Genomic DNA, 19,298 nt, shown 5'->3' on the forward strand with positions numbered 1-19,298 from the left:
TTTCGATACAGTTAATCATCAAATTTTGTTAAATAAACTTACTTTTCATTTGTCCTCCTCTACAATAGATATGTTTAGATCATATTTAAGTGATAGATCTCAGACTGTGAAAATCGGTTTAGTAACTTCACAGCCACGAGTGTGTTCTACGGGAGTTCCACAGGGCAGTATTTTAGGTCCTTTTAAGTTATTTGTTTATAGTAAAATTAGACCATATTTGCTGCTCTCTGTCTCAAAGACTTATCTTTATGCCATCATTATGTCCACTTTGTCGTATTGTTTACCTGTTTGGTCACTTACAACAAATGAGATTCTTGAACCAGTAATAAGACTCTATAACAAAGCCTATAAGCTACATGTTAGGCTTCCTGGATGGACTCACCACTGTACTGCACTATCTCCGTGTAATGCCTTGACATTTGAGAATTATAAATTAAGCCATGGGATAAAACTGTATTATCAAATTTTAAATGGTCACACTGCAGCTGCTCTGTCTACGTTGGTTCCAAAACCCAGTTCAAGGTCTGAGCGCATTACGAGATCTGCTACAAATGGACTTTTGCCTCTACCGGCTTTTAGAAACTGTTATGGACAGAGATCTTTTTTCTATGTGCTCACTAAAGTCTGGAATGACATTCCACAGCACATCAGAACTTTAACGTCAATAAGATCATTTAAATTAACATTTGCTCGCTATTTAATGGAGAGGTATACCTGTGACCATTGAGTCAGCTTTATGGCTTTGCCCTGTTGCTCATTCTCCTGGTCTGTGTGTTTGTTACTGTTCTGTCTAGGAGTTTTGGTTGTGTATGTGGTGTTTCTGTTCTGCAGAGCAGGAACCTGCTGAAAATCAGTTTTACACCGAGTCAGGCCCGATTGTCTTTAATCTTTTCCTGTTTAATAAATAAAAAATGAAAATAACCCTGAACTATTTTAGATTGTAAAGCTTTTTTTTAAAAACTTAACAGAGACATACACACTTTCAACTCATCATTAAGTTCATTTTATAATTTAAACCCCAAAACTGAAACACATATACATTAGTCCTCACTTTACCAGTTTCAAAGATAGAGAACCATCTTAAATTATAATAACCTTCTCTTGACTGAATAAATACATTATGAATAATTTTGCAGCTGTATATTTCTGGGAAGGAAACCCTGTCTTTGCATTTTATTTTGATCAAAATCTGTTTTAATAAAAGTGCTTGTGACATCTCACATGTGGCATTTGATTTACAACTGAACATTTAGACCACTTTGTAAAAATAAATACCATATATATATTAGGTATATATTATTAATATATATATATATATATATTGTGTATCCATTCCGCTGAAAAATACTGAGATATGATTTTTAGTTCATATTGCCCAGCCCTACTTCAGATCTCAGTCACAGTGATCACCACAGTTACTGGTAATGAGTTTACTACTACAGGCCCCAGAGCTCTGTTCAAAGCAGAGCAGCTGGTTTATATTTGGAAACTGTCCCGCTGTCGGCTGCTTCACAATAAAAGACACTCATGAATGATGATGAACCAGAAAATGTTTGGTTTGCATTAACAACTTAAACCTAACTTAATACAGCTCTTATATTTTTATTATTATTGTGGTCTTCCACAGGGCTCCATTCTGGCTCCTTCTCTATTTTCTCTCTATATGCTGCCAAAGGGCGCTATTTTAAGGAAATATGATGTATCATTTCATTTTTACGCGGATGACACCCAAATTTACATGCCAATCAGTCGAAATAACCCGGCAGCGTTAAACTCTCTCCTGCTATGCTTAGAGGAGGTGAAGGCATGGCTGGCTCAAAATTTCCTCTATTTAAATGACCATAAGACCGAGGTCATTGTTTTTAGCCCGAGTGAAAGGTCCCAGTGTACAAGCCTAGACTTGGGGAGTCTTACTGTTTTTAGATCTGTAGGAGTACAGAACCTGGGTGTTCTTGTGGACCAGTCCTTAAAATTTGATAAACACATTTCATCTGTAATCAGCTCCGTTTTTTAACAACTTCGTCTATTGTCTAAAATCAAAGGCTTTCTCACCCCGATAACTCTGGAAATGGCGGTTCATGCATTCATCACGTGCCGGCTAGATTATTGCAGTTCACTTTATTGTGGTATATCTAGTTCCCAAATTGCCCGTCTTCAGTTAGTCCAAAATGCTGCGGCCAGACTTATTCTTAGCTGTCGCAAATATGACCATATCTCCCCCATTCTCAAATCTCTTCACTGGCTGCCCGTTTGACAGAGAATAGATTTCAAAATTCTTCTCTTTGTCTTCAAATCTATACATAACTTAGCTCCAGTCTACCTATCCGAACTTATTCATCCGTACACCCCGCCCAGAAGCCTAAGATCACACGACCAGGCTCTGCTGGTAGTCCCTCGTGTCAGACTAAAGCAGAGAGGGGAGCGCACTTTTGCGGTGGCAGGGCCTCGTCTGTGGAACTCCCTGCCTTTAGAGATTAGAACAGCCCCCAACCTTGCTATCTTCAAGTCGTTGGTAAAAACCTATTTATTCTCATTAGCGTATTGATTTCCTCTTTAGGGTGGTCCTTCTTTTGTATACTTGAGTCAGTGTTTTAAGGTTGCTCTTAGCTTTGTTGTTTTTATTCCATGTTTTTGCTTTGTCTTGCTGGTTTTATGTTTTTACATGCTTGCTCTGTAAAGCACTTTGGTCTGTCTAGTGGCTGTTTAAATGTGCTATATAAATAAATGAACTTGAACTTGAACTTATATGACCGACGTAGAGAGCTGTCGGATAAGAGGTTGGTTTGTACCAATAAGACAAAATTACAAACTGTTGCGCTAAAGTATGTGCATGCACAAGGGCCCACAACTTTAGGTTCAATATTGGGGGGGGGAAGGGGGGGGTTGAGATCTCCAACTATCTAGGGAGCTCTCGGGACATGTCTGCATGCATTTAAAAAAGGAAAAGGCGACCAAAATGTTAAAAATATTGTCCAAAAAAGCAACAAAGACCTAATAATAACTTCTTGAAACAGGTGAAAAAAACGTCAAAATAATGATTTGATTATGGGGGGGGTAACCCCCCCATCCTCTCCGTAAATTCACACCAACTCTTACTGCATTAGAATGTTAGTAATAAGGAATTGAAAAAAACATAATGGCATTGATATTTGTTTTACAGGTTGTTTTTTTTATCTAAAATATTACCGATACATTTTTTTTTTTTTTTTTTAAGAAAAGAAAAAAGGAAGAATTTAATTATCCATGAAATCCTCCCTGTACAGATAAAGATTACTTAGGGAGATAAAGAAGATGGATTCACAGTCATAATAGCTGTTATCTTGAAATGTGTGGAGAGGGTTTTTTTCTGTTCTGAGATGTCAGATCATGAAGCAGATTATGAAATGTTCCAGGTGCTTTATGGTGCAGCACCGACAGCTAAGGTTATTAAACTAAACTGATAAACTGAAACTTAAGCCCATGTGCAAAATAAGGCTCAGTGACAGTTCAATCAATACTTCATTCATAAATGTTTCTATCAATAAGACTCCCCACACGGTTAATTCACTGGGGTCCCCAAATTATAAATTAAAAAATAATCATGTCAGCAAGATTTTCGAGTTTAGTTGTAGTTTAGTAGTAGTTTATTTTGAACATGTAAGTAAATATATATATATATATATATATATATATATATATATATATATATATATATATATATATATATATATATATAGTAACATTTAAATAACAGATAAATAAGGACATGTACATTTCAGTACAATCTTTCAAAATTATTGTAAGTGATTCAAATAAGAAATTCCCATGTTCAAAAAGGAGTAGGAAGAAGTTAAAAAACACTTTCTGGTCCTACCCCCTTTTTCTATTTTTATCCTTTAGTTAAATAAAACAATTTAATGCTTCACTTATTTATACATGTTTACATACACATACACCGTATATCTACCTACCCAGTGTTGGGAAAGTTCACTTTCTACATGAACTAGTTTTAAAATTTTTTATTTTAAAATGAACTAGTTCAGTTTATAGTTCATACTTCAAAATTTTGAAGTAAGTTCACAGTTCCAAAAATGAACTAGTTCATAGTTCTTTTTTTCCATATGTTGCTTCGAGCTATTATTTTTCAAAATTATTGCCACAGCCAGCAATTATTTTATCAGTTTTAACACTGAAACTATGCGTCAGATTTCATCTTCATATCCAATCAGTTCAATGTGATGTGACTGAAGTGCAGATTTTCTTTTTGAAAGCCAGCGGGCAAAGTTTGCACAGAAATGTAAGATTTTTCCCATCCTCACCGACCTTGTCATAAAACTCGTTTAAATGATCATACGAAGCCACCATGCTGCTGTCGCCTCTTTGCTGCTTTTTGTTTTGATGACGCATGCGGTGGTGCGACACTGATGGCTGGTGTTATGTACTGTGTATGTTGTTACCAGATTGGGTATTTTTTCCCTGTTTACGGTGTTTTTTCGCCTGGAAGGCTCTATAGAAATCTGGCACCCTATTGAACGAAGTTAAACTGAGAGAGCGTGCCGTTCACAGACACCAGAATGAACGAGTTCACAGTAACGTTCATCAGGCAGTAATACAGTACGTTCAGTTCACGTTCGTCCCAAATATGAACGAGTTCATTATCGTTCAATGAACGCGTTCAGGCACAACACTGTACCTACCTACACTCACATAAACACATGCATGCACATTCTTTTTTCTTTTCTTTTCCATCTGGCTTCTTCGTTTCCGTCTATCTATATCAAACCGAATAATAACCCATCCAAACTAGACTTAGGTTATAAGCCCAGGAACCATACAGTCAGTAGCCTATACAATACTAACACCTCAAGTCCTTTTCGTATCCATTCTTTTAAAATTGCTCATTGTTGTACATGATTTCATCTCTTCACTGCAGCTGTTCCAAAAATTAACTCCTTTGGTTGTGATGAAGTGATATTTAGCATTTGTTCTTATAAGTTTCCTTTGAAGTACAAAAGTTCCTTTTAGGTTACGTTTGCTCTCTCTCATTTGAAACAACCCTTACTGATACTGTTCGATAGCTGTTGATTATTTACTTTGTATATAATTTTGTGCAGTTTAAGTCAACAATATCTCTGAATTTTAGTGCTTTTAGTTTGATGAAAAGTAGATTAGTTGGTGCTCTATAAGTAGTTTTCTTTACAATTCTTAAGGCTCTCTTTCGAAGGATGACTATAGGTTCAGTGTTCGTTTTGTAAGTGTTTCCCCATACTTCCAAACAGTAAGTAATGTAAGGCAGTATGAAGGAACAATACAACGTGTACAATGAGCGTTGATTTAATAGGTATTTGGTTTTATACAGTATCGCAATTGATTTGGATATTTTGGCCTTAATATAATGTATATGTGGCTTCCAACATAATTTTTCATTGATTATTACTCCCAGAAATAATTTTAAAGTTATTTAACTTTTTCTATTTCAATGTCATTTATCATAAGTTTTTTGCACGATTGCCAAAAATTATAATTAAGTTCAATGTTAGTTTGTTTGCATCAAACCAGCTCTTCATCTTTTTTAATTTATTTTCCATTGTATCCAAGAGTTGTTCCAGATTTTCCCCAGAACAGATTAAATTAGTGTCATCAGCAAATACAATGGTTTTCAGTTTTTTTGACACCTCCCATACACAATGGTCCCACACTGAGCCCTGGGGGACACCACAGGTGATAGTCTTAAACTTTGATTTAAGGTTTTGCAATTCAACATGTTGATTATGTAAGTAGCTATTTAACCAAGAAAGTGCAGTCCCCCTAATTCCATATTTGTGTAATTTCATGATCAATAAATTGTGGTCTAGTGTATCAAATGCCTTCTTAAGATCCAAGAATATCCTCATTGCATATTTGTTTTGTTCTATTGCTGTTGTTATTTCTTCTATAAAATGAATAGGTGCATGTGAAGTTGTCCTATTAGCCCTGAAACCATATTGCTGATCACACAGTATATTGTCTTGAGTAATGAAGTTGTCGAGCCTTTTAGAGAATATTTTTTCTAGTATTTTTGAGAAATGGGAGAGCAGTGAAACAGGTCTGTAGTTTGAAAGTGTATGTTTTTCTCCAGCCTTGTATATTGGTATCATGTCCAGTGTTACTTACATGGTGGCCAGTTCACAGTGGAATTCTTCTTGCTTATTTCAATGCAACATTTACTTAACAATAACTCCAAAAAGCATCTGAAATGCTATATTCACAAAAGTTCCCAAGACTGAAAAACATTGATTTCAAAATCTTTGCTTCTCAGTGAAAAGAACACAGCATTGTGGTTAACATACTGGCTGTGGTGCTTTGTACCAAAGCAAACCAAGAGGAACAGAGAGGCAAAAGATCTTACATTTGTGAGTCCAGCTTTCTGTGGACACACTGCTGCTGCTGACAGTGTACAAAAATAGATCAAATGACACTTCAGAGCAAATCCAAACAAGACTTTCCACCAAGTCCCTAACCACCACCACAAATATATTTGAGAATGCTATGTGTCTCTGTTGCAGCTCCACATTTTGTTACAGATGTTTTTATGGTGTCTTCCATGAAATCTACTTTTGTTGAGGCCTTAGATATACCATGCTTATCTGTGTGTGCGTGTGTGCGTGCGTGCGTGTGTGCGTGCGTGCATGCGTGCGTGCCCTTATACATCATACACTCATGGACAAATTCACAAAGAATGGATTGCTGATAGCACCATGAATTGCACATCACTTGCAACTGCTATCTGCCCCATCTCAAGGTCCGATTCATAAAATATGTGATGTGATTGTGCTAATAATATAACAGCACTAATATCATAACAGCATGAAGCCATAACGTTTTGTGAGTGCGATTTTCCCTTTTTTTGCATGTGATTTGTGGCAAAGTATAAATGTTGCCTTTGGGCCAAGAAAACATGCAGAAAAATGGCAGAGAGAAAAAGAAAAATCAAATGTTCAGACTGAGAGCAGGTCCTAACTGATGAGGTGCAGAGGCATTCCTTAAAAGTTCAGACAAGGAAGTTAAACATGACCATATTTTGGATTCAATATCCTGGTCTGTCAGTGCTGTTGGTGTTCTCTATCGTATTGAGACTATGTCTAAGATGGCGGATGGTGTGGATCAGGGCTCTGCAGCTCCTGGATTTAATCATAGGCCTCGATTAAAACCTACAATCTACAGGACTGCATGAAAAGTGTGATTTTCGTCAGTAAGCGGCACTGTAGATTGTCGTGGAACTTCAGATTTATCATTGTACACGGCAATTTACAGGCAACACCGAAAACTGACGTGAATTGTTGGAAATTGAAGTGGGCCTTGCTTGGCAGTTGTCCCCCCATGACCCCCGCTCCCACTAATTCTAGGGGAGGCTTTAACATGTAAATGATAATGCTGTGAGCTATACGAATGCAAATCAGGGTAGCAGCAGGGGGAGTTTTACCCCAGGTGACATTTTTCGAAAAGGTATTAACTTAATTTTAAGAAAATCTGTTAAAATAGATCAGGCTCAGTATAGCCTAATTGTAGGCTCTTAAATGTTAGCTTGAATTGATTTATTTAATGAAAGTATGCTAGATTAACTACCGTGTATGTCATTAGCAAAAAAAGATACACAAAACAATTTATTTCAACAATTAGTTTTAATCAGGCTTTGCCACAAAGGTAAAATGTGCACGCTGCACAAGGGAATATAAAGGTGTTTCGAACGAAGTTGGTAAGTGTTTTTGCTTCCAAATTCTCACCTTGAAGTTGAGACACTTTCTGGGTACTTATCTGAACAACTTGGCCGGGATGTCAACTGTCAGCGTATTGTCACCATGAGCAACAGATACAGCTTGTTTAAAGTATGGGCTGAGTGCAACGAAGTTGCGGAGTTGTCTAAACCAGAATTGTGGCCTGAAGGATCTGTGGTGAGGCGATATTATGAGCCACGCAAAGTGGGAGTGATCTGGGCTAGCACAGCTAGGCCTATTCCTGGGATAACACAGAATGCGGATACAACTGCACTTCCCAACTAAATTGTATGCGGGTTGGTTCATATAACTGCCGTGGCCTACTCTTGGGCAATAGTGCAGGAGACAGAAGCCGGCGTATAGTGGTGGATAACCTACTACAAAACTGTGACATTTTATGTTTACAAGAAACTTTTTTTGATCAAAACAGGATTTGGGGAAACTGAACTCCTTTTGTGATGGGTTCCATGGGGCTGGTAAGTCCACTACAGACCTATCTATGGGAATAGCAAGAGGACGGATAGAAGGAGGCGTGGCTATCCTTTGTCACAAAAACTGGACTCTGTAATTAGTGTCATCAGGTTGGAAGTTGACTGGTGTATTGCTGTCCAGATAACTATTAACAATAAGGAGTTTACTATCCTGAATGTATATCCCACATATGAGTCACATCAAAATGAAGATGAATATACTCCCAGATAGCAGACACATTTGGGCCAAATTTGGGCCACTTTTGGCACTTACGGCTCAGTTCCGGCAATGGCAACTGTCGTGTGGGCCAGATGTGGCCCAAATGAAATGAGCCAAGCCTGACTTGACTTACGGTGAGTGTCATGTGGGCCAGACGTGGCCCAAATGTAAGGAGCCGGGCCCGGCCTGGGTTACGGCGACTGTCATGTGGGCCATACGTGGCCCAAATGTAAGGAGCCGGCCCCAACCTGGGTTACGGCGACTATCGTTGTGGACTACACGCGGCGGCCAAATGTAGGAGCGGCGCCAACCGCCACTTGGTCTATGGTACTGTGCATACGCGGGCCCAAATGTAAGGCGGGCCCGGCCTGGGGTTACGGCGACTGTCATGTGGGCCATAATGCGCCCAAATGTGAGGGCGCCACCGAACTGGGTTACGGCGATTGTCATGGGGCACATCGGGGCCCAAATGTTAGAGCCGCCGCCTAGTGGCGACTGTCTGTGTACTAATTGGCCCAAATGTTGGAGCCGGCCCGGCCTGGGTTACGGCGACTGTCATGTGGGCCATACGTGGCCCAAATGTAAGGAGCCGGCCCCAACCTGGGTTATGGCGACTGTCATGTGGGCCAGATGTGGCCCAAATGTAAGGAGCCGGGCCCGGCCTGGGTTATGGCAACTGTCATGTGGGCCAGAAATGGCCCAAATGTAAGGAGCCGGGCCCGACCTGGGTTATGGCAACTGTCATGTGGGCCAGATGTGGCCCAAATGTAAGGAGCCGGGCCCGGCCTGGGTTACGGTGAGTGTCGTGTGGGCCATACGTGGCCCAAATGTAAGGAGCCGGGCCCGACCTGGGTTATGGCAACTGTCATGTGGGCCAGACGTGGCCCAAATGTAAGGAGCCGGGCCCGACCTGGGTTATGGCAACTGTCATGTGGGCCAGATGTGGCCCAAATGTAAGGAGCCGGGCCCGGCCTGGGTTACGGTGAGTGTCGTGTGGGCCATACGTGGCCCAAATGTAAGGAGCCGGGCCCGGCCTGGGGTTACGGTGAGTGTCGTGGGCCATACGTGGCCCAAATGTAGCGAAGCCGGCCCGACCTGGGTTATGGCAACTGTCATGTGGGCCAGACGTGGCCCAACTATAAGGAGCCAAGCCCGACCTGGGTTACGGTGAGTGTCGTGTGGGCCAGAAATGGCCCAAATGTAAGGAGCCGGCCCCAACCTGGGTTACGGCGACTGTCATGTGGGCCAGACGTGGCCCAAATGTAAGGAGCCAGGCCTGGCCTGAGTTACGGTGAGTGTCGTGTGGGCCAGACGTGGCCCAAATGTAAGGACCCGGGCCCGGCCTGAGTTACGGTGAGTGTCGTGTGGGCCAGACGTGGCCCAAATGTTATGAGCCAAGCCCAACCTGGGTTATGGCGACTGTCATGTGGGCCAGATGTAAGGAGCCGGCCCCAACCTGGGTTACGGTGAGTGTCGTGTGGGCCAGACATGGCCCAAATGTTGACACTGCTGGTGTCATCAACTCAATTAGCCGGGCCCGGCCTGGGTTACGGCGACTGTCATGTGGGCCAGACGTGGCCCAAATGTAAGGAGCCGGCTCCGACCTGGGTTACGGCGAGGGTCGTGTGGGCCAGACGTGGCCCAAATGTAAGGAGCCGGCCCCAACTTGGGTTACGGTGAGTGTCATGTGGACCATACGTGGCCCAAATGTAAGGAGCCGGGCCCGGCCTGAGTTACGGTGAGTGTCGTGTGGGCCAGACGCGAGGTGTTAATTCCAGGTCCAGAAAGTAAAATCCTGCCATGTGTTTATTCCACCAATCAGCTGGCTGAGTTCATTGGTGGAATAAACACATGGCAGGACCTTACTTCTGGACCTGAATTGATACCTCCGGCCATACGTGGCCCAAATGTTAGGAGCCAAGCCCAACCTGGGTTATGGCAACTGTCATGTGGGCCAGACGTGGCCAAAATGTAAGGAGCCGGTCCCGGCCTGAGTTACGGTGTGTGTGGGGGGTGGGGCCAGACGTGGCCAAAATGTAAGGAGCGGTCCCGCCTGAGTTACGTGGAGTGTCATGTGGGCCAGACGTGGCCAAAATGTGGGCGCGTCCCGGCCTGAGTTACGGTGAGTGTCATGTGGGCGAGACGTGGCCCAAATGTTAGAGCCAAGCCCAACCTGGGTTATGTGCAACGCTGGCGCCAGACGTGGCCAAAATGTAAGGAGCCGGTCCCGGCCTGAGTTACGGGGTGTCGTGTGGGCCAGACGTGGCCAAAATGTTATGAGCCAAGCCCAACCTGGGTTATGGCGACTCGTCATGTGGGCCAGATGTAGGGAGCCGCCCCCAACCTGGGTTACGGTGAGTGTCGGTGGGCCAGACATGGCCCAAATGTTGACACTGCTGGTGTCATCAACTCAATTAGCGGGCCCGCCCGTTACGGACTGTCATGTGGGCCAGGACGTGGGCCCAAATGTAAGGAGCCGGGTCCAACCTACTACGGGGCGTGTGGGCCAGACGTGGCCCAAATGTAAGGAGCCGGCCCCAACTTGGGTTTACGGTGGAGTGTCATGTGGACCATACGTGGCCCAAATGTAAGGAGCCGGCCCCGGCCTGAGTTACGGTGTGTGTCATGTGGGCCATAACGCGGAGGTGTTAATTCCAGGTCCAAAGTAAAAGTCCTGCCATGTGTTTATTCCACCAATCAGCTGGCTGAGTTCATTGGTGGAATAAACACATGGCAGGACCTTTACTTTCTGGACCTGGAATTGACACCTCTGGCCATACGTGGCCCAAATGTTAGGAGCCAAGCCCAACCTGGGTTATGGCAACTGTCATGTGGGCCAGACGTGGCCAAAATGTAAGGAGCCGGTCCCGGCCTGAGTTACGGTGTGTGTCGTGTGGGCCAGACGTGGCCAAAATGTAAGGAGCCGGTCCCGGCCTGAGTTACGGTGAGTGTCATGTGGGCCAGACGTGGCCAAAATGTAAGGAGCCGGTCCCGGCCTGAGTTACGGTGAGTGTCATGTGGGCCAGACGTGGCCCAAATGTTAGGAGCCAAGCCCAACCTGGGTTATGGCAACTGTCATGTGGGCCAGACGTGGCCAAAATGTAAGGAGCCGGTCCCGGCCTGAGTTACGGTGTGTGTCGTGTGGGCCAGACGTGGCCAAAATGTAAGGAGCCGGTCCCGGCCTGAGTTACGGTGAGTGTCATGTGGGCCAGACGTGGCCCAAATGTAAGGAGTCGGCCCCAACCTGGGTTACGGTGAGTGTCATGTGGGCCAGACGTGGCCCAAATGTAAGGAGCCGGGCCCGGCCTGAGTTACGGTGAGTGTTGTGTGGGCCAGACGTGGCCCAAATGTTAGGAGCCTGTCAAGACACACACACACGCACAGACACACACAGACACGCACGCACACACACACTCATGAGTCATGACATGGTAAGGGAAGAGTAAAAAAACGTGACATGAAAGATGTATAAAAAACGTTTGTTTCGTATCATTACAGATCATATCATATGTGTATAGCTTTAGCTTAAACAGACTAACGATTTTTAACCTGTTGATTTAGGTTTGTTTTATTCAAGAAACGTTAATAAATTTAAATCCAACACGATATGCGTTGCAAATATATACCAGCAAAGAACTATGGCGGGCGGAGACAGAAACACATTGAGGAGTGCGCTCCATCTGGCACCCCGCCCGCTGGAACTTCGCACAGGAAAAAAACGAGCGCGCCTCATCAACTGGCGTAACCCAGACGGCCACACATCGTCTCTCTGTCGGTGAGTTGGCATCGGACCATGGGCAGCTAATTTTCTCCTCTAAACGATAATTCAGTTCCTGGTGCAGGGAGGCGAGGTAAGCATTCATTTTACTGGTAGTTTGTTTGTAGTCTGAAAATCTGCTTGTTTAAACAGTGTTTCTAGAATAAACTCTATAACGTTACATTAGCTAACGTAACCTAGCTAGCTAGCTTTTGAAGGGTACTGACATTTAACTTGGCTAGCTAGCTAGTTTAAGGAGAGGTTTATGAATAAAACGTTACTAACGATAGCCCAACGAACCGTTATTAACGTACCGGACATCAAAATTAGTTTTGAATATTTCAATTTAGAAGTGTAAAAAATGGGCGGCAAAAGCTTTTTTTCACCGGCAACTGTCACCGTCCTTTACGTTATGTCTTTTAGGCGAACGCCGCCATCTTGCTTGCTGAACAGTGAACATGCAAAAAAAGGAGGGAAATTTGTATTCAGCTATCATGTAGCCTATTTTGAATGCTCACATTTCCATATTGCATGTGTTTTTAATTGTTTGTGTAACGTTACTAAAAGTTATGTATTAAGTAATTTATGTAGTTCCTTTTTAAATATAAAATGCAAAATGTAATGCTGACAAAGACAGGCGGACACATTACCGGTTCCCGCCCGGGGCTGTGGTGTACACTCTGATTTATACACAACTGAGGATCCCAGAGCTGCTGGGTACGTGTGCATCCCTCTTTCCAAAATAGCTAAAATAGTCCATCTTCAACGGAAGCATGACGTGCAAAGTGATGTGTCTTTGTGTTTGTTTATCTGTGTTTATTTGTTTGGGAGGTCGAGGAGGTCGAGGAGGCCGCAGAGGCGCACTAGCCTGGGGATGAGGGGTTTGTGATCTCTGTAAGTATTAAAATCTCGACTCGTGTCCTGTTGTCATCACTGCTTGTGAGTCTGTTGTTTTTGTTATTGTTTTCTCTGAAAGAGTCTGTCTGTTTTCTGTGTCAGGGAACACAAGACAATTGTAATTTGGGGCTGACTAGTTTCGCTGGCTGGAGAGGTGGCTGCAGCTGTGGGCGGCCAGCAAGCCACCAAACCAGCTGGTTTTCTTCACGCGTGGGCAGAGATGGGCCTTAAAGGAACACGCCGACTTATTGGGAATTTGGCTTATTCACCGTAACCCCCAGAGTTAGACATGTCGATACATACCCTTCTCATCTCTGTGTGTACTGTAACGCTGTCTGACGGCTCCAGCATTAGCTTAGCCTAGCACAGAACATGCAGGAGAATGGTTCCAGTAATCCTACTGCTCCGAATTGTGACAAAGTGACAAAATAACGCCAACATGTTCCTATTTCCATGTTGTGATTTGTATAGTCACAGCGTGTACAAAAAACAACGTAACATGAGACACAGCCATCTTCTAACCGTAAACAAACTGGGAACTATATTCTCAGACAGGCTTGCGAGCATATCACTCCGCCCAAGTACTATATTCTTCCGCCTGAGAATATAGTTACCAGTTTGTTTACGGTTAAAGATGGCTGTGTCTCATTACGTATATTTGTTTTACACTGCGCTATGACTCTAAATCACAATATATAAATAAGGAGATGTGGAGTTATTTTGTCACTTATTCAGAGCAGTAGGATTGCTGGAACCATTCACCTGCATGTTCTGTTATGGGCTGATATGCTGGAGCCGTCAGACAACGTTACAGCACGCACGGAGATGAGAAGGATATGTATCGACTTGTCTAACTCTGGGGGTTAACGTGAATAAGCTAAATTCCCAATAAGTCGGCATGTTCCTTTTTTAAAGGGTCCCCCAATTTCACCGACCTGAGGACCGCTGTGTCTGCACATGTGAGTTCTGTCAGGTTGGAGAGAAGGTCAGGACCCAAATGCAGTTATACAGATTTATTTAAACCAGGAAAACACTTCAGGCAGGACAGAACACGACAAGAACCACCAAACAGAAACCAAGAATCCGACAACAGACAAGGGAAACAGAGACTAAATACAAGAGGTAACGAGGACTAACAAGGGACAGGTGATACAACAGGTGAAACAAATCAGACAATCACAAGGGCGGGAAAACCAAAAAGACAGGAAGTAAAACCAGACAAGACAGAAAACCAGACTTTCAAAATAAAACAGGGAACAGAGCAAAACAGACAAACAAGACTACCATAATAAAACAAAGCACAAAACAAAACACACAAAAAGGCCACGAGAGTGGCACCAAGGCCCCAGGACCCAGCCGGACCATGATAAGTTCTCCTCAGTCACTCATCTGTTCATGCTGGCTTTCATTAAAACTCTGCTGGCTTAACTAACAGTAGCAATCTTTTTTCTTCTACTGTTTTAAGGCCAAGAACAACCTGCCTGCCGAGCAGCGGAAGATGGTGGCCACCTTGTGTGCCACAACACGGCCACAGCTGACTGCTTCTAAGCCCTCAGCCTGAACGTGGCCCAGTCAAAGAGGATAAGGGAGCATTTCCACCAGGCCCTCACCCACACTGGCCATCACCAGCGTCAACAGAAGCGTCCTCCTCCAGTTCCGAGGACGAAACCCCTGTCCCCTACTAGGAGTCAGGGACCTCAGGACTGCAGGAGCAGAGGGAGTTTATGGCGAGGCTGCAAAATGTAAGTAAAATTCTAAGATATGTACTTTAAAGATTCAGTCCATTTTATGTCTGTTACACCAGACCTCACTCTGTGTTTTGTTTCCTCAACAGACACCAGAGAAGGCCCTCAGGACCAGCCAGTACGGCAGGCTGATGGTGGTGCAGACTGCGTTCGAGGCTCAACTCCACCTGTCTAAAAAGATTTCGGAGAGGGCGAGAAGGGCAGCGTATTGGGTGCAGCCCAGCATCCCTAGACACACAGACTCTCTCGCTCTCACACACACACACACACACACACACACACACGTAAATAGTTGTTTTATTGTGTTTTATAGATTGGTTCAGATTAATTTTGTATTATAACATGTTCTTTTTTAGTACTTTAAGATTCCTTTTTTATTAGATGTTCTTTTTTAGTAGATGTTAAGATTCATTTACTTTTAGTGTGTTTTCAAATGTTGTTCAATATTGGTATGTGTTTAATACAAGTTCCTTTTTACTTAAAATGTCAACTATAATACTGAGCACGCTTAGCCTAAACATGAAGCTAGGAACACCAAATTGGTCAGGTATTCTCAACACAGGCCCACCTTTGAGTTTGAAAAGGTTTAAGGCAATTTGTAGCTTGAAACAAGCTCCAAAGTAACAGAGTTAAAAAGACAAACAGCCAGAGAACTTGAGACAGAAACCAGCCAGGACCAGTCTTAACTGTTAAATGTATAAGGAGCACATATGCAAATAAAAAGCATTACAAAATTCAGTCCAAGCTGCCTAAACACTTCATTTTCAAGCTAACTTTTACCATACACCTGTCTGATTTTCCTTACTGCAGTAACTGAGGAATTTGAGGTATTTAGGGAACATTTATAAATTGTAGCCACAGAACTTGTGGTTACATTCTAAACTGTTTGGGTCTCATGGACACATCAGTCAACCGCCACACCCTGATAGCTGCCTGTTCACTGTGTTTATATAGACCAGTGTTTGGGAGAAAGAAACTGCATGTAACTAGATACATGTAATTACATTACAAAATAAATGTTTAGGTGCTAGAGGCACTGAGGAAAAATTTAATTAATTTAGTTACTTATCAAATATTGATGATTACAATGGGGTTACATCTGAAAATATTCTTTTCGATTAAAAAGCTTATATGTAGCTTTATGTAGCTATTGCATTGCATTTTTATAAGTCTGACTATGTTGGTACTACTGTGAGGTTTAAACTGCCTGGTTTAAATTCACTGTTATTCAGCTGTATAGCCCAGTTTGAAACATGTTAGAATACTAATCAAAAAGATGTAATAAATTTCACTACTTTGATAAAGTGACCTGTGGTTGAGTTTTGGCCGCCACACTCACCCTGAGTCAAGGCCAAATGTGGGCCATAAGAAAACTGCATATGTGGGCCACATTTGGGCCAAATATCTGGCCCACATTAGGGGGACCTGGGGCTGAGTTTCGGCCGCCACGCTCTCCCTGAGTCCCCCTAATGTGACCCAAATGTGGCCCACATATGCAGTTCTCATATGGCCCACGTTTGGCCTTGAATGACGGCTTTGACTCAGGGTGAGCGTGGCAGCCGAAACTCAGCCACAGGTCCCCCTAATGTGGCCCAAACGTGGCCCACATGTGCAGTTCTCTTATGGCCCACGTTTGGCCTTGAATGACGGCGCTGACCTCAGGTGAGTGTGGCATCCGAAACTCAGCCACAGGTCCCCCCAATGTGGCCCAAATGTGGCCCACGTGCAGTTCTCTTATGGCCCACGTTTGGCCTTGAATGACGGCGTTGACTCAGGGTGAGCGTGGCGGCCGAAACTCAGCCACAGGTCCCCCTAATGTGGCCCAAATGTGGCCCACATGTGCAGTTCTCTTATGGCCCACGTTTGGCCTTGAATGACGGCACTGACCTCAGGTGAGTGTGGCATCCGAAACTCAGCCACAGGTCCCCCTAATGTGGCCCAAACGTGGCCCACATGTGCAGTTCTCTTATGGCCCACGTTTGGCCTTGAATGACGGCGCTGACCTCAGGTGAGTGTGGCATCCGAAACTCAGCCACAGGTCCCCCTAATGTGGCCCAAATGTGGCCCACATGTGCAGTTCTCATATGGCCCATGTTTGGCCTTGAATGACGGCGTTGACTCAGGGTGAGCGTGGCGGCCGAAACTCAGCCACAGGTCCCCCAAATGTGGCCCACATGTGCAGTTCTCTTATGGCCCACGTTTGGCCTTGAATGACGGCGCTGACTCAGGGTGACCGTGGCGGCTGAAACTCAGCCACAGGTCCCCCCAATGTGGCCCAAATGTGGCCCACATGTGCAGTTCTCTTATGGCCCACGTTTGGCCTTGAATGACGGCGCTGACCTCAGGTGAGTGTGGCATCCGAAACTCAGCCACAGGTCCCCCTAATGTGGCCCAAACGTGAGCCATAAGAGAACTGCACGTGGGCCACATTTGGGCCGGCTTTCATAAACTCTTTTATTTCCAATAACCATCCCACAAGTGTTTATATGGTGGGAGATATGAATGCTGATCTTTCAGACAGGAATTCACTATTTGCTAGGCATTTGCTACAGTTCTGTGATGATAATAATCTTATACTATCCAGCCAAAGGCTCTTACCTGCAGATAGCCACTCTTACATAAGTGAGGCCTGGCACACCACATCATGGCTAGACCACTGCATCAGTACCTCTGATGCGCATTCTAGCCTGAGCTCAGTAGAGATTGTGTATGGGGCATCTATGTCTGATCACATTCCTTTTATTATCTTACTTGACTGTGCTAGCCTTCCTGAGATGTCTCAGGGGGTTAATGGGGCCTGTAAGGCTAAACTGGACTGGTCTAAGGTCACTAATGAAGATGTGTGTTCATACTGCAGAAGATCTGATGTACTTTTGAGCAATATATCTCTGCCTAAGGATGCAATTTTGTGTTATGATGTAAATTGTAACATAAGCTCTCACTGTGAGGACCTTTGTGCCATGTATGAACATATTGTGGGATCTGTGTATGAGGCCAGTAGGCCATTATTTATTTATCCTTATAAAAGACACAACATCAAGCCAGAGTGGAACAAATATGTTCATCATGCTGAAGCTAAGAATGCTTTTGAGGCCTGGGTTCAGACAGGCCCAGAGAGGGGCCAGTCTTGGAACTCAAAAAGCGTACTAATGCTAGTTATAAATATGCACTTCGTTATGTCAACAAACATGAGCAAGAAATAAGAGCGGACTCTATGGCTGAAAAGCTCCTTGGTAATTATGTTACTGGCTTCTGGAAGGAGGTGAGAGCTCTGAACAGGGACAGTGCATCATTACCATGCAACATAGAGAGAGTCTCTGGGAATCACAGCTAATGAGATCTATCAAGGTTTTACACTGCTAGCTGATAATAAAGCTAGTGGGTCAGATCAAATTATTGCAGAGCACCTGAAATGGGCCCTTCCCAAAGGTTGCAATTCTTCTTGCCATTTGTTTTACTTGCTTTATGACTCATGGTTTGTTACCAGACTCTCTGTTGTCCATTACTTTGGTGCCTGTCATTAAGGATAAAGCGGGCAAGGTGCGGAGTGTGGATGATTATAGACCTATTGCTTTAGCTAGTGTATTATCAAAAGTCCTGGAAAGAATTTTATTACATAGGTTGTGTGTTTATTTGTACAGTTGTGATAACCAGTTTGGCTTCAAGGCCCTACACGGTACTGATCTATGTATCTATGCACTAAAGGAAATGGTAAAAACCTACAGAAGACAAAATTCCTCTGTTTTTATTGGTTTTATTGATGCCTCCAAGGGTTTTGACCGAGTTAACCATTACAAGCTATTTTTGAAATTGAGCCGACGAGGAGTACCTAACAGTATAATTAGAATCCTGGCTTTTTGGTATTCCAATCAGAGCATGCAGATCAAATGGGGGGGGGGGATGTATTCTCTACTCCTTTTGGTGTTGGTAAGGGAGTCCGTCAGGGGGGGATACTATCACCGGCCTTCTTTAGTATTTACATGGATTACCTGTCTGATCAGCAAAGGCAGTGTAAAACAGGATGTATGATTGGTAACATGCTAGTGCATCTTATGTATGCTGATCATTTGGCTGTTGACTCTCCTAGCAGTGCGGGGTTTCAGGAGTTGTTGAATATATGTTCCAATTATGGTGTTAAATTTGATGTGAAATATAATGCCAAAAAGAGTTTTGTTATGATCTGTAGAGTGAAAGAGGATAAGGACCTTATTTTTCCATCTGGCAGGGCAAGTGCTGTTTGTTGTAAAATTAAGTATTTGGGTCACATCTTAATGGATCAAATGTCAGATGATGATGATATGTATAGGCAGCGCCGCATGAATACGCGAACGTGCTTCGCCAGGGAAGTTCTCTTGGTGTTCTGATACTGTCAAGAAAATCTCTTTAAAGCATATTGTACTGCTTTCTACACTGCCCCCTTTGTGGGTCAAGTTCAAAAAGGCAAACTTCAATAAGTTGCTTATAATGATTGTTTGT

The 19,298-nt window shown here is 43.6% G+C and overlaps 1 long non-coding RNA gene and 1 pseudogene across 1 annotated transcript; one reads left to right on the top strand and one right to left on the bottom strand.

Moving 5' to 3' along the window:
* LOC120567426 overlaps positions 1-19,298 on the bottom strand; it is a 91,891-nt pseudogene that overhangs the window by 33,951 nt on the left and 38,642 nt on the right.
* On the top strand, positions 13,064-15,560 carry LOC120566260. Its single transcript, XR_005640364.1, has 4 exons — positions 13,064-13,074; positions 13,993-14,036; positions 14,543-14,819; positions 14,912-15,560. It is a non-coding gene; the product is annotated as an uncharacterized LOC120566260 (long non-coding RNA).

This window comes from Perca fluviatilis, chromosome 10 (genome assembly GCF_010015445.1).
Source record: "Perca fluviatilis chromosome 10, GENO_Pfluv_1.0, whole genome shotgun sequence".
Taxonomy (NCBI): Eukaryota; Metazoa; Chordata; class Actinopteri; order Perciformes; family Percidae; genus Perca; species Perca fluviatilis.